Raw genomic sequence first — 17,513 nt, 5'->3', positions numbered from 1 at the left:
TTTACCAATTTCTATCACATCCTGTGGGTTAGAATTGCAGGGCATAACACTCCATGTGACATGATGAGTCACTTGCATAGAGGCTCAGCTAGATGTACAGGTAACTGAAAAAATAGAGTTACTTACTGTACCTGCTTCCTAAGGCATCCAACACCAATCTAGAACTATAGGCACTTACATGGCCCATGGAAAGGAACTGACCTCTTACTCTAATGGAGCTAATATTGGCTGAGTGCAGTATAGAAAAATGAAAGTTGCAAGAGAATGGGTTAAAAAAAAAAAGGAAAATGGCATCACCATCTTCTGAACTGTGGCTTCATGCCACAATCAAGTTATGAAATGCCTGAGGTTTGCGAATGTCTGTATAAGGCTGAGTGGACCTAATGGTCATATGAAGGAATCATTCTAAAATGGCTTAGGAAGTTAGGCACCTCCAAGGTAAGGCAGGGTCATAACACTGCATGTGACATGATGAGGTGCTTGCATAGAGGGTCAGCCACAAATGGTACAGTACATGGTAACCAAACTGAAGTAATTTTTGAAACAATACGGCTCCTGGAGCTCTTAGAACTACATGTAAGCAATATTCCTTTTTTTTTTTTTTTTGGTTCGTTTGTTTTTTTAGCTAAAAACTCACTTGAACTATCCGTACTTTACAGGTTTGTAAATTGGGCTAAAAATCTCCAGGGAACAGAATTTCTAGCAAGATTTTTGGTATTTCCAGCTTGTGTCCAAGTAACAAATAGGAGAACACACTTCCTATAATATTTTGGAATTACCAGTTCTAACTAAAACCTGAAGTGTAGAGGCATGTGCCATTGAAACAAAAATAAAAAATGATCTGAACAACTTCAGACCTAGAGAAATGTTTGCCTCTCTTGGTTAGGTAAAGGTTTTGTTTGAAGATTCAAGTAGATTCTTATTTTAAGCCACACTAGTTTGCCCATCTTTTGCACAAATCCTAATAAAAGCTGGACAAACACTATATATAACAAGTGGTACTGAATCATGTTAAGAAAAATGTGATGTGGTTTGATGTGGTGCTCATAGGATCTAATGGAAAAAGTGATCTTTAATGCAGATAGGAAAATGTTCTGCCTGCCTGTTCTGGCTCACATCACATCAACAATGTCACTGAGCATGAGGGAACAGTGGTTTTTCTATTTTTGTGCATAAAGTTCAGTACACACTGAGTGAGAGAACATGCATGCAGCGCCTATCACAGAAAAAAAATGTTTCCTCCACTTTTTCTAATGTTGTTTTTGCATAAATTAGTGCACTAGTAGCAATCTGCCAAACAGACTAATCTGTGAATCATATACAAAGCAAGGTTTTTTTGTGTGAATCAACCTAAAATTAATAAGATCTCAGGAAGATAATTATTATTGATCATAATATATACACATTCCCCTTGCACAGTGAATCACATTTTAGAATGTATTTTTCGCCCCACACCTTCCTTCTCTATTTGCATGTATTCTTATAAGAGCATATTTTTACACACTCCTGATGTGTAGCAATCTAAATTCATGGTACATCTATTTGTGATTGATTATAGAAATTAAAGACAATCCCTTCATAAATATTAATTAAAATGTTAAGCTTTTTTTTTTCCTTCAATTTTTTGGTGTTTTTTTTTCCACCTGACACAACAAATGTGATGTTGTCTTTTTCACAGCTGGGAGACAAAGTACAAATGGCCTCTGGGAATGATGTGAATATGTCAAGGAACAAAGGATATGGCTTTTAAACAAAGATAATGCCTTCACATAGAACTCTTGCCCTTTCCTCCTACCCCTGGTGCACCTCATTCAAATGACACTACCAACTACTTGACCTACCAGTACTGGCTATAGAATCAACAGATAGGAAAATTCCCTGGCCAACCAACGTGTCCTAATACCTCCTATTTAACAGTATGTGATATGGATTAATCCACAAAAGTCCAATATTCTGTTCAGTATACCTGTAATTATTTTTCAGTGTGGTTGAATGGCGATGCAAGCTGCCTCTTTTGCCCTGTATCAGCAATTCAACAATTCCTCCCTCTCTGCTGTTTTCTTTATATTTAGTTTATGTTCATGCGTTCTGGGAGTTAGTGTTAGTTTAAAGAGTTTATCTACAGTACATCTACTCTCTCTATCCCACTTCAGCATCTTGAAAACTTCAAATTATATCATCTTTTAAACAGTCTGTTTTTCTCTCTAGTGAATAGAATTCCAGGTTTTCCAGCCTTTCTGCACACAAAGTTCATGAGCACTTTTATCATTCTTTTTTGCTGTCCTCTGGCCCCTTTCAATCCCCAGGTTGTCAATTCAATGATATGGTGTCCTGACTTGGGTAAGTTGCCTAAATGTGGTCTGATAAGTACTTTACAATATGCTGGACTAATTTCTTATTTCTTCCAACATCAATTTTATACCTCTACTATTTTGACAGTGCATAATAATGCATTGTGGGAAAGGGTTTATGCTTCTGTTTACTATCAGTCCTATGACTTTCCTGTTCTTGGTTATGCAAAACATGTCTGTTTAACATATATCCGTTCTATTTTGAGTTGCAAACTTTGAAATCTACCCTTGTCTCAGCAAAAACTCATGAACCATTTGTCCCACTCATTCTCCAGTCTTGTCTGGAAGATCTTTGTTTCTTTAGATATAGATTTTTTTAAGGTATTTAGGCATCGCTGCTCCCAGCATTGCAACACCTTGGAATTTAGGAGTCTAAATGGCATTTTCAAAAGGGATTTAATGCCTTGAGCCAAAATTCCATTGACAGTTGATGAGATTTAGGCTCCTAAGTGCCTACATCACTTTTGAAAATGAGACAGGCTCTTAAATCAGTGAGGCCATGTTAGTGATAATCTTCTCCAGGTCATTCATATATAGAGAGAGATACAATTTGGCCCTCAATATCAATCTTTAATCCTTATTGCATTTTACTCATTGCCTTTCTTGTCCCAACCCCATTCGCCAGTTACATCATTGCTATCTACCCCTCACCTCAGTTACCTAAACTATCCTTTCTCCAATCCAAACCCGTACCTAGAATCCAAATAGAATTAATTTAGTCCAGTGCGTTACCCATGTCTGCTTTCTGCATTACCTCCCTAAAAATATTCCACCCGATTTGTCAAACAGGATTTACCCTTTATGAAACCATACTGACTAGTTTATTTCTCCAGATGTTTTGTGACCTCATCCTTTATTAATGTTTCCAGAATCTTGCCTACCACCAAGGCCAGACATACTGGTGTATTATTTCCTGGCTTTCTTTCCTAGTCCTTGTCTTACAGACTGAGGTTGTATTTGCTTCTCTTCAGTCCCTAGGAGTCTTCCCTCTCTGAAAGGAGCCAAGTTAAAATCTCCATTATTGAACCACTGATCTTGTTAAAGATTCCCCAGTATATAAACCCTATTACCTTGGAGCTTCTAGCCTCCAGTAATTTTAACTTACACAGGACTTATGCTGAAATGAATCTATTGTACCCCAGAAACTTTGCTTCCACTCAACCTCATGAATGTTGAGCAGAAAATTAGATTTAGGCTGAGATTGTCAAGTTTTTATAGGAAACACAGCAAAAGGAGAGTTTTAAGAAGATATTTGAAGGAGGATATTGAGGCTGTTTATGGGGACCTCTTCCCAAGTGTGAGGTGCAGTGTGGGAGAAAGCACAAAGACGCTTGTTTGAAAATCTAACCACCCCAGCAACTGAACAATTTATCTCAACAAGTTCCTCTGTCTTTGCCACGTTTGGTTTTTCTATGTCGCTTTCATTATTAAACATTAAGCTCTTCAGGGCAGGTACTGAGCCTTCCTGTGCTTTTGTACAGTGCCTAGCATAGTGAGACACCCAATTCTCATTAGGGCCTATGGGTGTTAGCGTTATATAAATGGTAATAAGAATTAATGTTCAAGCCTGCATTTTTTTTCTACTTCCAGGAAGGACCCATATTTTCCACAAACCATAGGTCCCCTTTATTCAGCATTCTTGTGTATGATAATACACCACCTCTCTCTTCCTCCCTGTCCTTAATACCTTTTATAAGTTTTGAATGTATCTACATTGACCTTTTATTATTATTCACCATTGTTATATGTGCTCGCTATTGCCACCACAAGGCTGGATTACTCTAGTGCACTTTACCTGGCTTGCCATTCAATGAGCCTCCAGAAGCTCCAGGTAACAGAGAACAAGTCAAACTACCCTCTAACCATGGTAAGGCACCATGTGCACAATATGTGTATTCCATTCTCTGTCTACGTTTCTCCTTCCAGGTGAAAATTCAAGGAACATAAGAATGGACATATTGGGTCAGACCAATGGTCCATCTAGCCCAGTGTCCCATCTTCCAACAGTGGCCAACGCCAGATGTTTCAAGGGAAATGAACAGAACAGGGCAGTTATCAAGGGATCCATCTCCTGTGGTCCAGGCCCAACATATGCCAGTCAGGGGCTTGATCAGAAGCTAGTGACAGGCTTCAAAGTTATAGAAGAGACCAATTTCTTCCCTATATCCTGTCAGTACATATAAGGTCCATTAAGTGCCTCCTCTCTTGGTGCTGGGAGGTCATCTTTTTGGGGTCAAGGATATAGTTCTCAATTTAGGGCTACAACTTTGGGACTTTCTACCTGTGATTGTCTATCAGAACACAAACTTCAGAGTAAAACTTTTTTGGTTAGTCAGGCTTTCTTTTAAACATTTGTTTATTGGGTTTTTTTGCATGTGTTCTTTCTGATATTTTAGAACAGGTGAGTATTTTATAGAGAGGGGGATATTTTGAGTTGTTTAGGTTCTGTGGATCAACTTTCAAAAGGGCCTTTATCCTGCACTCTAATTTTATGCCAGTAACTTTGTACCCACAATCAACCTTTAGAAGTTAAACTACCTGATTTGCAGGCACCAACATCCTTTGCACTTTTAGATCAGACAGTTAATAATTTCTGCTCACAACTGATTATGCTTGCAAAACAGCAGGTACAAAATAAGGATTATTTTTTTAAATGTAATCCTGCATGATTTAAATGCTATTATCTGGTGCTTGGATATTTTCATGGAAGGATCTATGTGATACATTTTAAATAGAGGTGAAGAAAAATAGATGATAAATATCTTGTACATAAACAAAATCAAATGTGGGATACCAGGGACGACTCCTGCAAAAGTTCTACTTGTCAGCTCCATCTACTACAAAAGAACAATGATCAAGCAGGAACATCAAAAAGGAGGAGTCTGAGACTGAGCAGTTGTGAGAGTGGATCTCGCCATGAAGTTAGCACAGAGTAGTTAGAGAATAGCAACCCTCCCTCAGAACTGAGCACAGCCATTAATGAATTGCTACCCCTCTGAAGCTCACTGCATTCAGAAAGCCCCTTCTCCCCTGGGAATTCAATGGGATCACCAGAGGAGGACCTCACCTCCTTGAAAAACTTCACACCCCAGCTGCTCACCCAAATTAGAACTCCTGTAATTCACACCAGAACCTGGTGAAATTGCATCATTTGCTCCAGTATCTGAAGCACACAAGATATGCTGGGAAAGGTACAAATTACAATTTCAAAGCCTTTCAGCCTGAATCTGAATTTAGAATTAAGACTATGCAGCTGCACTCACCACTACTTATTTCAGCTTATTGGGGAAAAAAAAGAAAAAGAAAAGAAAAATCTCTAAAAGTCATTATTTTAGTGATCTGAGTTGTTTGTTACAAGGCTGTCTCCAATGACACTGACTCACAGTTAAGAGGCTGCAGGATATTAATATTAACAATGTAAATAACAGACAATTCTTCAGGGGAGAAAGGAACTTGTCTCTAATTTTCAAAGGATAGGCTTTACTTAACTAAGCCTAATTAGCTGTGATTTTCACATAAGCAACAACAAGAACAACAAAAAATCACATTTGTTTTAGCATTTTTAAATAGCTGATAAATGGAAAATTATTTTCCAAAACAGACTTTTAGGAATATTATCAAGTTCTTAAGTGCACACAAATTATTATGCCCAAGATTATTTTCTCATTTACTATATTTACACATACTCTCTATTGCAACCAAAAATCCTAAATGTTTATTTATTCTAGAGATATCATATAGCAACAATATACTGGTTTAATGTTTCTTTGTAAACCCCTAAAGCTTTCTTTCTGCTGTTATGTAGAAATACTCATTCTAAGAAATACTAAAACGTATCTTATATGTGTGCATACATTTTCTAGAATGAATTATCTTAAAACATTTTATTATGCAACGAGGGTGTCGTGAAGGGTTTGTCACTTTAATTGCAGTAACTTATACTACAAAAGAATGGCTGGGTGTGTTAAAAATACCACTGTGAAAGGTAAAGTATAATATTGGTTTGCTTTTGCATCATGAAGAAAAGAGCTTTCCCCCCTCCCCCCCAAATTAGCCTATAGTGCATATTGCATGCTGGCTAGAATTCAGCATGTACATAATGTAAAGCAGCCCACTTGAAATCCATCGTATGGAATTTTTAAAGTGCCAAATGTCCCCTCTGCAACCACTTCCACCTGCTTTTGTCCAACACATGCATAGTTTCTTCTTTTAGTAGGAAGGCTAAACCTTCTCCAAGTCGTTAAAAGTTCACTTTTCACTTTATTAATTGCATACTTCACCTGAAGAGAAGAAAAAAAGTGATCTCATGCCTTTTTAGTGGCTTAGCCAAGAAGTTACTTGGTTTATAGCCTCACTAAGCCAGGAGGTTCCTGCAGCTCTGGTTACAAGGTTCAGACACTATCAAATCCATTTAATGTTTTATATGCTTTGGAGATATTCTCTCTTTCCTCAATGATTGTTGCTGTAATTACACAAATGATCTGCTCCACTGTCACTTCCAGTCAAAGGTGTCATCTAAAATTAAAAATTCATGTAAAAACTAAAAACTGTTTAAGCAGGCAGTTCGGACCTGATATGATTTCACAATGTTTTGTTTAACTTCTTGTGTGCCTTGTCTCTTTGCACAGTGGGGTCCAGTTTAAACGAGTGGGGTGGAGAGCTATACATGGAAGCTGTGAGTACTAGAAACTAATGTCCTCTGTCTCTTAAACACTTTTTATTTTATTTTATTTTATTTTTTTAAATAAAGGGCCTAATTCCCCCATTGCGGATACAGTGTAAAAGTGCCTTGAGAAGAAAATCATGTACAGAGTTTCTGAAACAGATAACATTACACTGTTTAGATGAGGAACAGACAATATGGCGACTCAACAACAGGATTAGAACCTGAAGCATATCTTTTCCAGGCTTCTATGGTATGGACGTGAGACAGGAGGTTACAGAAATGGAAGCAGAAGACACCATATTGAGGGTAACTGAGAAGACAAGGGACTGAATTGGCAGCCATAGATTACAGATAGGTTTACATAGATGCTATTCTCTATATCTACCCCATGTTACATCTTCCTAGACCCTAGTTAGGAATCAATTGGCTAATAGTGGCTATAGATAATTACTGTACAATAAAATACTGTGCTTCCATCTAACTTGGGTGCTGTTCAATGGTGAATTTTGTTTCAGATTCTTGCTCCTGGATTCTGATTGTTTTAAAATGAATTCTTGTTTCTGCTACTGCATAACTACTGTATTTAGATTAGACTGATAGGGCTGTATAATGGCTGACACAGGGAAGGTGCAAATTGCACTCCTTGTGCCCTGACTGGAGCCTGTCTCCTGAGATTCACCCTAAAAGAAGGCAGGTGATGTCACTACTGCCACCCTCCTATGGTAGCTTAAATCTCCGACATGGACTGTGTAGGAGCCCTGCCAGTAAAGGCTGGTGAGGGTGTGCACTAATTCAGCATACCCCTGGATACCCTGGCCATTCCTCCTCCCTAGCGAGCTTTGTCTTCTTTTGGGGCTGCACTGGATCACGGTAGATTCCCCAGCAGACGGAAGGTTTGTGTACCATATACAGCTGCAGACACTCCCTTCTCTTACAGGGTAGAGTATTGCAGTAGTCTGACTGCACCACTCTTTCAGCTGTCCCAAATGAACTAAGAGTCTGGCATGTTCTGCACATCACACAGGTCACTGACTCAGTGCAGGAACAAACTGCCCATCTTGAGACTCAGAATTTACTGTGGAAAATGACCAGGCAGAATCACCCACCACAGAGAATGCTAAAGGGCAACACTTCCAATGGTTCTGGAACAGTTTTATAGTAGGGGGTGCTGAAGGCAGACACCGTGAATTGTTGTGGGTTGTTATTACTATTTCAAGCCAGTGGGTGTGACAGTACCCCCAGCACACCTAGTTCCAGCACCTATGAACACGTGAAATAAAAAATGAAACAATCCTGTACAGTGACTCTCATCCTGACATTTTCAAAGTGGGGTGAGAGATTTTGACTGGGTGACTCCCATTAAAGTCAATAGAAGTTGCAGGGTTAAACCCATTAAACAAAGATCTGCAACAAACAGGCTCATGTGAACTGATCATTTCAAAGAATTAGTTTTGTGACCACTATAAATTGAATTGCATGGAAGCCTTTGTTTTGTTATTGAGGTTTCCTTAAAGTACAAGATGGGAAAGGAAGAACACCAGACACTAATTCCCAGAAATTAATCCTAAAGTGTCAGAGAAAGTTTTCAGTTTACTGCATGCCCTACACTGTCTCGTCAAAATCATCAGAATTTAAATAGTATGTTTTTCCTTTGGAGACAGACTTAACAATTGAGCTGAATTTTGAAACTGGATGTGCCCATTGACCCATTACTACTGTGGGTGTTTTCATACCCAACCAGTTAATTGCCCATAAAGATTCATAATGTAACATGACGTGAAGAAGAACCAGATGTGACTCGTTAAAGTCTTATGTATCAAGCTAGGAAATCCAAAAAGGCTTGTTTTTCAAGAACAGACAGCATTTCAGGTTTAAATGAATGCTTTGTACCAACCTCCTGCAATTTTTGTTGCCATTTCTTTGGCAAAATTGCCAGGACAAAGCACATCTCACATAAAGATGCCCCAAACCAGTTTTGAAATGTTTCATTATCTCTAAATATCGGGTAAATATCTTCTTTCATACAGATATGATGCTGTGCTTGACCTGGAAGTATGTTGTATATATTGTGTCTGGAAGAATTAAACCTAAAGAAAAAACTCATGTCGTCTTTGAAACCACTCTTTCAATGCCATGAGTTTTCTATTTGATTTTCCAGCATAATCAGCAGCCACTTCAGTGTGCGTATGCATTTGGCTGAGAGACTGGCAACATTGCTTCTGTGGGAATGATAAGAAAGTCATTTAAAAATTAAAAGTGTAAGCAATTTTGTACTTTAAGGTGATTAGTTTGTTTTTTTTAAGGGGGAGGTATGTGTTGGAGTGGGGAACAAAGTAAATTTTTTCCCCAGAGTTCAGAGATAAGTACACCGTGGGCCACAATCTGCCCTCAGAAACATGCCCTCAACTCTTTTAAAGCTTGCTGAAATAAACAGGAATTGCATCAGAGGGCAGAAAATGGGCCAAGTCATTAGAGAGAGAAGAAAGAGAAAAACTTGGAAAAGCAATGAAAAATTGTACACCCGTATTTTTTTCTTTTTATCTGAAATATGTATGCTCAATGGAGCTTCTTGGTTAAACAAAACACGATGAACTTACTGTGGATATATATACTGTAACATACACCAAAAAATTCAATGCACTGGAAAAGGGCTATTTTATGCAGCAGTTATAACTTACTGCAGAAGATTCTAAAGTTGGACTTGGTACATATCCACAGCACAAAGAAGAGAGTGAGAATCTGATATGGTGGATACAATTTTTCAAGTTACTGACATTGGCTAGAACTGCAGTGATTTCATTTTTATTGCACTACAACCTAAACACAAGCTTCATTAACTGCAAAGTCACATTTTTTTAACACAAGGTGAATAAGAAGGGGAAAAGGTGTTTGTTTTTATTTGAAAATTGTTTAATTTTCTGAAGTTTATACCATATGTCGCTATCGTTAAGCAATTCCCATGGTTATGCTCAAGATTCAGCTCTACCTCTGCTACCCAACCATTAAAACCAACAAGAGTTTGTGTAGCAGTAACAAGTTCTAAAGAATATGGAACACCTTTCAGACATGACAAAAGTCTCAGCAAGAGTTTAGTGCTAAAAATGTATATTGTCAGAACACAGTTAAATATAGTTTGAGTCTGAGGAGATGGAGAAGGAGATGCTGAAAGAAAAACACCTCTATAACATCATCTTCCAGTGAAGGCATCTGCCCCTCTAATCATTAAGATGGTCCACAACATCAGAGCTGACCTAGGCTCCTCATTGCTTCTAGATAGCCAAATAGTTAGGATAGCTAAAAATGTCTCTTTCCAACTGCACCCCAATTCAGATTTGATGACGGTGACACGTTAACTCCAGGTTTCAATACTGCAATGGATTGTTTCTAAGGATAAAACCATTAATCTTTCCTTTATCTAGGAACCAAGCCTCGGTTGGTTCTGATACAACAACTATGCAGCAACACAAGACACCAAGTGCACATCACACTACTGCCAGGCTTCCTTCTTTGGCTGTTTATTGAATACCAAGTGTTCAAGGGTGTTGGTCCTTATCTTCAAAGCTCACCATGGCACTGACCCAAATTACTTGAGGAACTGTCCCACCCTGGATGATCCTGTCCTTCTGAGCACAGCAGACAGAACTTTCTATGTAACTGGCCCATAACTGAGGAACTTCCTTCTGGAAGAGATCAGAATGACTACAAATCTCAGCACCTGCAAAATGAAATATAAAACCATTTCTTCAACCTAGTCTTCCTTTGGAAATCCCACCTAAATAACATCAACAAACAAATAAACCAAAGCAAACAAACACAATAACCTTCCTACGGAATGGAACTAGAGAGCGAAGGAGAGCATGCAATACAGAAATCTTCTTAACTTTAATACATTTGTAAGGTGTTCAGGTCCTGTATAGAAGCCGGGCCCAAGAAAAGTAGGTAAATACTCTCTGGCTGAAACCTGCTGCCTTCTGAAAGGCTGAACGTGAACATGCATTTGACTTAATTAATCTAAAATCTGAACAAGGTTAATTTTCATTGTCAACATCAAAGTTAAAATAGGTTTCTAATCTTTTTACTTATGCCAAGAAAAACCTTTAGCAAGAAGGTCTTCTATCACTACTAATCATGCCATAATCCTGACATCATAAAACTAATTGATGTTGCCACTCTTAAAATGGATCTTAATCTAAGTGATGCAATCATTTAAAAATATCATTGCATCTGACATGACTGATCTGATGTTGACTCACAGGATTGCTATTGCAGGTCTGAGGGACAAGACAGGCTGTATATTTTGCAGAGGGTTCCTGTAGAAGGGTCACTGAGACTCATCTGGGAGTAAGCAGTCACTTATGTACTAAATGGGCTGCTCATAATAAGTATTTTCTCCTTCATACAGGGAAATCCTTCTCAGGACTCTCCTCCTAGTCAGCCTACTTCCTTCTTTAGAAGACTCAAAATAAACAGCTTTCTTTCCTCTTTCTAGAGGGGAAATAATAAAAGGATCCCAATTTGCAAGACCAAAATCCATCACCAGCAAAAAACAAAACCAAGAACATCTCTTCCCATCCTTCTCCCCGCCTGTGCCCCAAACTCCTCCTCCCAAAAAATCCTAAAATAGCTCTGGCTTGCCTATTTGGCCAGAAAAGACCAATGTATTCCCTCTTAGCAAAATAACATCACTAAACATCACAGTTTTCAGGACACTAGCAAAAACAAACATAAAATGTATGTCCATTTGGCTTCAGGACAACAGGTTCAGCAGAAGAAGCACAGCTCCTCCCAACCAGAAGCCTCCTGTTCAGTCAACTTCCACTCTCTGAATGAGCCAGCTGAAGGATCTGTCCTCCAGGCCTGGCAGCTCATGGGGGAGAATCTGTACTCTCATTTCTTTCACTGGAGAGCTTTAAACCTTTCCCTCCCCAGCCATGTGGTGGGTATGCTCATCCTATCACAGAACCTCATATTGCAGTAAAGTGGACATTCACAAAGGAATTTAAAATATTTAAAAGTTCAGAAGATTACTTGAGTGGTTTTTCAGGGCTTTTTATCTGCCCCTGTTCTGGAGCTACCTCCTCATTCCCATATCTGGTTTCAACCAAACTCCAAGGAGCTCAGTATTCAGCATCAGAGGGTCCTGTGGCACCTTTAAGACTAACAGAAGTATAGGGAGCATAAGCTTTCGTGGGTAAGAACCTCACTTCTTCAGATGCAAGTATTCAGCATCATATCCATTTAAGAATGAAGCTAGCTTCCTCCCCTGGCAGGCAGTGGGATGGTTGGTGGATTGGCAATACCTACCTGGAGCTTCAAGAACATTTAAATCTGAAACCCAACACAAAACTGTAGATGTGCAAGAACTTGTGAACTGGAACCACAGATATGGTTTGCTGACCTTCAGGGAAATTAAAGCCAGTGAGTTCCACACAGTGGTAGTGTTACTTTTGGAGTCCACAGGAAGAGCTGCTTTCCCTGATACATACCAAGAGTTAACTCCTTTAGCTCAAGTGGTAGAGGCCTGTATTTTGGTACTGAAGATCCCAGGCTCTAGCCTTGCTGGCAAACTGTTGTGAAGAAGTTGTAGAAAAGTGATGGTCTGCAGATTCCCCATTGGCTTCAAATAAACTCCTGTGGATCTCAGATGTTTGGCATGAGCTGTCCCTGATGGGAGAGTATATTGAGTCCCCTTCTAGTGGCCGGTCCACATAAAAGATAAGAGCTTACTATTGCTGCCCAGTTTGTCCATTAGCTCAAGTGGTAGAGGCCAGTGTTTTGGTGCTGAAGGTCGAGGATTCATTCACTGACAGTCTGGAGAAGAGGTCATTACAAAGTGATGGCACACAAGAATTTGAACATCTGAGGGTTGTTATATCTGTGAAGAAATTAGAGATACTCTGGCACCTTCTGTAAGAGTAGGAATTTGCCCTGATGTCCCTGGTCAATACCAGTCTCCTCACTGTTGTATGGCTGATGGAGGTTGCCTCCGCCCCCAGGGCTGGCTGCATTTCAGTCATGCACTCTGTGAATATGGCTGTAATGCATTTCAGGATCCTTCAAAATGAAAAAGACTGTTTGTCTTTGGGATTTAGTCCAAATATTGTGAAAGGTTCTGCCTTGAACAAATTTGTAATTCTTATTAAAGTCATTAATTACCTGTTTTTGCACACGAGGAGATGCCACTTAAAAAGGATATCTTTTGCACAGCCCAATTGTTGTGTGTTTTAAACATTCATAATATAGTATGTAAGTATCTAGGATTGTGTGTTTTGTATTAGAGAGACATTTTAAAGGGCAGTTAGAATTTCTATCTCACATACCTATTAGGTGTATATGCCAAATGGAACTTTGCTGAAATACTTATAAAGATATCTGCTGAGTGGGGCAGGCATTTCAATCCTGGACCTTCTTTAGTATTCGTCACTTCTAAATGAACTGGATATGTTGTACAGTGGAATTACTAGATTTGTATTAAATTGTAGCTTTGGGACCTATCTTTGTGCGATGTTATCTATGTTCAACTGGCTTTGTTTATCACAGAGAAGGGAACTGAATTAGCATAAGATACTACAAAGTAGTAAAGGGATTTTAGCACCCTATCTGTTTGACCTACTATTGACCTGGGCTAATTCATATTCTCTCTGGGATGTTGTAACAGGTCATTTTCTATTTGGAAAAAAATTAGGTCAGATTATGGAACTATATCTCTTGTCTTTTTCTTTTGCAAAATCATAGAATTCCCTTTCCCCATATACACACAGTGCAGAATGTCTGTTTTCTTTATTCCTTTAAAGGAAAATGAAGTTTCATTTTTAAATTACAATGCAAGTGAATTTTATTTGTCTTACTTATTGCACTCATGTGACTGCTGCTGTAAGTATGATCATTTGTAATATTGCTGGTGGCAATAACAGAACGGCCCTGAAAATGAGATCATGTATCTAATTGAGCCTACTTCTGTATTGGTATATGTGTGCTCTCTCTCTCTCTCGCTCTCTCTCTCTCTCTCTCACACACACACACACACACAGTGGTTTGCTATAAATTACCCCAAAAATGGCAATTTCAACTGTATCACAGGTCAAATCTCTGTGGGCCACATTGTTGCTGGCTCTATGCAGGTGTATAGGGGAGAGGGCACAGGGTGCTTTCCCTTTGCATCTCAGCCACAGTCCTGCTATTTGAACTCCTGGGGTTAGATTGAACCATTAGGTACTGCCCTGAGCATGGAATGTTGCAGGTCTACACCACCCAGAAGTAGCTCAGGAAAGGATCATACCACAGAGAGGCCCAATCCCTTTTCAAGCTCCTCAACGTGCAGGTTGCATGATCCTTTATGATAATACAACTTGCACCTTCAGTTTGCTTGGCCCATGCCATTAGCAAGTGCTGGGCGCCAAAAGGCTCGCGGCCTTTTCTCCTCTTTGTTCCTTTTGGATGTGTAACCCTTGGGGCACATCTGAGGAGGGAATTGTCATGATACGCAAGGACTTCGTGGTCTTTTGTAAGCAAGAACTGAGCGTCAGCTGCTACCCGTGGTGTCAACTCCACAAAGAAGTCAGCGATGGGCAGGGAAAACCACACTGTTTGGTGGAGTGCACACAGCACCCTGTTAAAGGGTGCAGCTATAAAAACCGCAGCATACACTCACCTGGCGTTCTTGAGCACATTCTGTCTAAGGCACAGTGATGTCACTGATGCAGAACCCCTCCACCACTCTCTACCACAGGCTGGGGCTTAAAAGTCACACCTTGAGCCTTGAGCAGTTTAGTCCCTGGATTTTAACTGATTTATATAAATATAATTTATATATTTAAAATATTGTCAAGCTTTACATTACATTTGGTATAAACCTAGAACTTTCCTCAAAGGTTGTTTAAAGTAGTTTAAGAAATTTAACCCTCTTCAATTTTTAGTAAAAAATCATGAAATGAACTTCAGCATTTGCTCTACAGTGCAAAGAACTGATTAATTGTAATGCCAGCCTGCTTTTATTCTCTTTAATAAGAAATTAGGTCACAATAGGGATTTATGAAAATTACCTTGAAATGTTTGTGTGTTTGAGTGATTGCACAATTTGTGCTAAAATTGTGTTGAATCATATAATATAGAACATCTGCCTCTTTAGTTAGTCTTTGTTCAGCTTTAAAAAATGCCCTCCTGTCCTTTGATATGAGTCTACTAATGAATTCAGAAACTTAACATTAAAAGAAATGGTTTGTTTGTTTTTTTTTCTTTTTATAAATTACATTATTGATAATTTTTTCAGGCAGTGAAGCTCACAGTGACGACTTCATCACCCGCCAATTTAAGCAGAAAGCGAACAGTTAATTCAGTAAATCAATTAAATCTTAATATTTAGCCCCTTGGATAACCCATATCCCTGGACAAGATCATTTAATTATTCACCAATATTCTGTATTATATATGCAGTTTGCAGAAGCACAGTTTAGTGTTAGAAAGGGTGTCAGTCCCCTTAATATGAGTAATTTGAATACAGCCTACTTATAATATTTTTAAGGAAAACCATTTCATTAAAAGGCAGGAGACACAGCCTAATGTATTGCATCTTGAATAACTTCTGAAAATCTTTTAAGTCAACCTTGTGTTTTAGTCAACAGGGAAGGTTTGACCTTTAACCTCTCAACAACCATCTGTTTCATTATTTATCTGAGGGAATCAGAGAGTTTTTGTTCTTTCACAAAAGTCCCTGACACCAGGATATTTTTAATAGCTGAAATTTTTCATTCTTGTCACTATCCCTTTTGAAAATACAGGTATTTTCATACAACACGTAGCTAATGAGTGAAACTTCAGAATCCAACCTTTCTCTATAATCACAGGAACAGGGATTAAAGAGGTCCCACTAGTGAGGAACATGAAAATTAATTATTGAGCTCCTTGTTTTATCCTCCCCATCTGTCTGATATTCTCTAGCACAGAAGGAGTTAGACAATTAAATTACTCCTCCTTTTACTTCATCAGAATGTTCCCTATACCTTTTCTCCAATTCCAGAGGCCAAAAAATTCTGTCCATTTACTACAGGAAACGTGTGTGGGAGGAAAAATATCCAGTTTTCCTGGATGTAAAGAATTCAGCTAAGCTTTTCAAAACATTAACTTCTCTTGTACCTACTTTAAATGATTTCCCCCCTTTTCTTTAGGGTTGCCAAAAATCCTTCCACATAAAGAGGTAAATGTTATGAAGAATTTAAGCAAATTATTACATTAATACAAATCTGTACATGAGCACACAAAAGAGCGTAGTGATAATAGAGATAAGTACCTAATATCTAATACTCTTGGGCAAAATTCTTCTCTCAGGTACTTGTGGAATTCCCTCAGAAGACACTGGATATTGCCCCCAATGTATCTGCCCAGGGCAAAATTAGGTCATTATATTTAGTTTTTGTGGGAAATCCCAGTTTTTGTAACATGCTTATACTTCTCATTCATTATTATTGCCAGATAAATGTGAAAAATCCTTTCATTTCTAGCAACTAGTTAAGACCATTGAAGCAATTAATTTGTTTTATTTAACAATAAACCTGTCATTCCAAGTTGTTGGGAATGAGACTAACTCCAAGTATTTTGCTAGCAAAACCTTTTCTCTGCTTAGGAAGTAAAAACTTCAGAGCTGTGTGTGTGTGTGTTTATCATCACTTTTGGCTCACTTGATATTGTTTTGCTTGAGGTGAAGCCAAAGGGTAAAAACTGCTAAAGTGGGCCCAGACCAAGATAAACACACATCCCTGAGACATTTTTGCTGAGAGATCACAGTATGAATAAGGTATAATCCTTAAACTTTTGAATTATTTCCCCTTTATTTTAAATGGCTGTGACTTCATTTTTCTCCTGGAACACACCAGTCATTGTCAGTTTCAGGTTTGCTAATCAGGCTGGCAGAATTCACTAGAAACTCAATTTTAGATAAAACAGATGAAAAGTGTGGGCTGGTAAACTAACCTTTATATGCACATTTGAGGCAAAGTGCACAGCCATGGAAACAAACAATTATTCTTATGGAATTTACCTCAGGACATGGGTTGATGGAAGAATTTCTTGATCCCCCATAAACAATTGTTTCTTACAACAGTTCATTCTCAAGCATACAAAAGCAAAGGATTTTAGATGTAGGGCCATATTCTACCCCCACTTCATACACACAAATGCCATATTTCCAAATGGGTGTTGATCTAGAGCAGTATATGACCCTTAGTCGGGAATAATACATGTGATTTCACTCTGGAAATAAATGTAGATGAACCACTAAGGAAAAATTAGTCTAGGGTGATCACCTACGAGGGTCAGGAAGGAATTGGCAGTTCCCCTCCCATATGTAGAGGATTACACAATGGGCTACGGGTATTATGAGAGTGACAAGGGGATGTCTTCTGCTGAAGCACTGGGTATTGGCCACTGCAAGAAGTGGGATGCTCCTCTACAGGAGTTCTGATGTGCTATGGCAATTTTATTTATTTATTAGGAAATTAAGA

This window comes from Terrapene carolina, unplaced genomic scaffold (assembly GCF_002925995.2).
Source record: "Terrapene carolina triunguis isolate 2854851 unplaced genomic scaffold, T_m_triunguis-2.0 Scaffold95, whole genome shotgun sequence".
NCBI classification, from domain to species: Eukaryota; Metazoa; Chordata; order Testudines; family Emydidae; genus Terrapene; species Terrapene triunguis.
The sequence above is the reverse complement of the archived record's forward strand: the minus strand, read 5'-3'. Positions refer to the sequence as shown.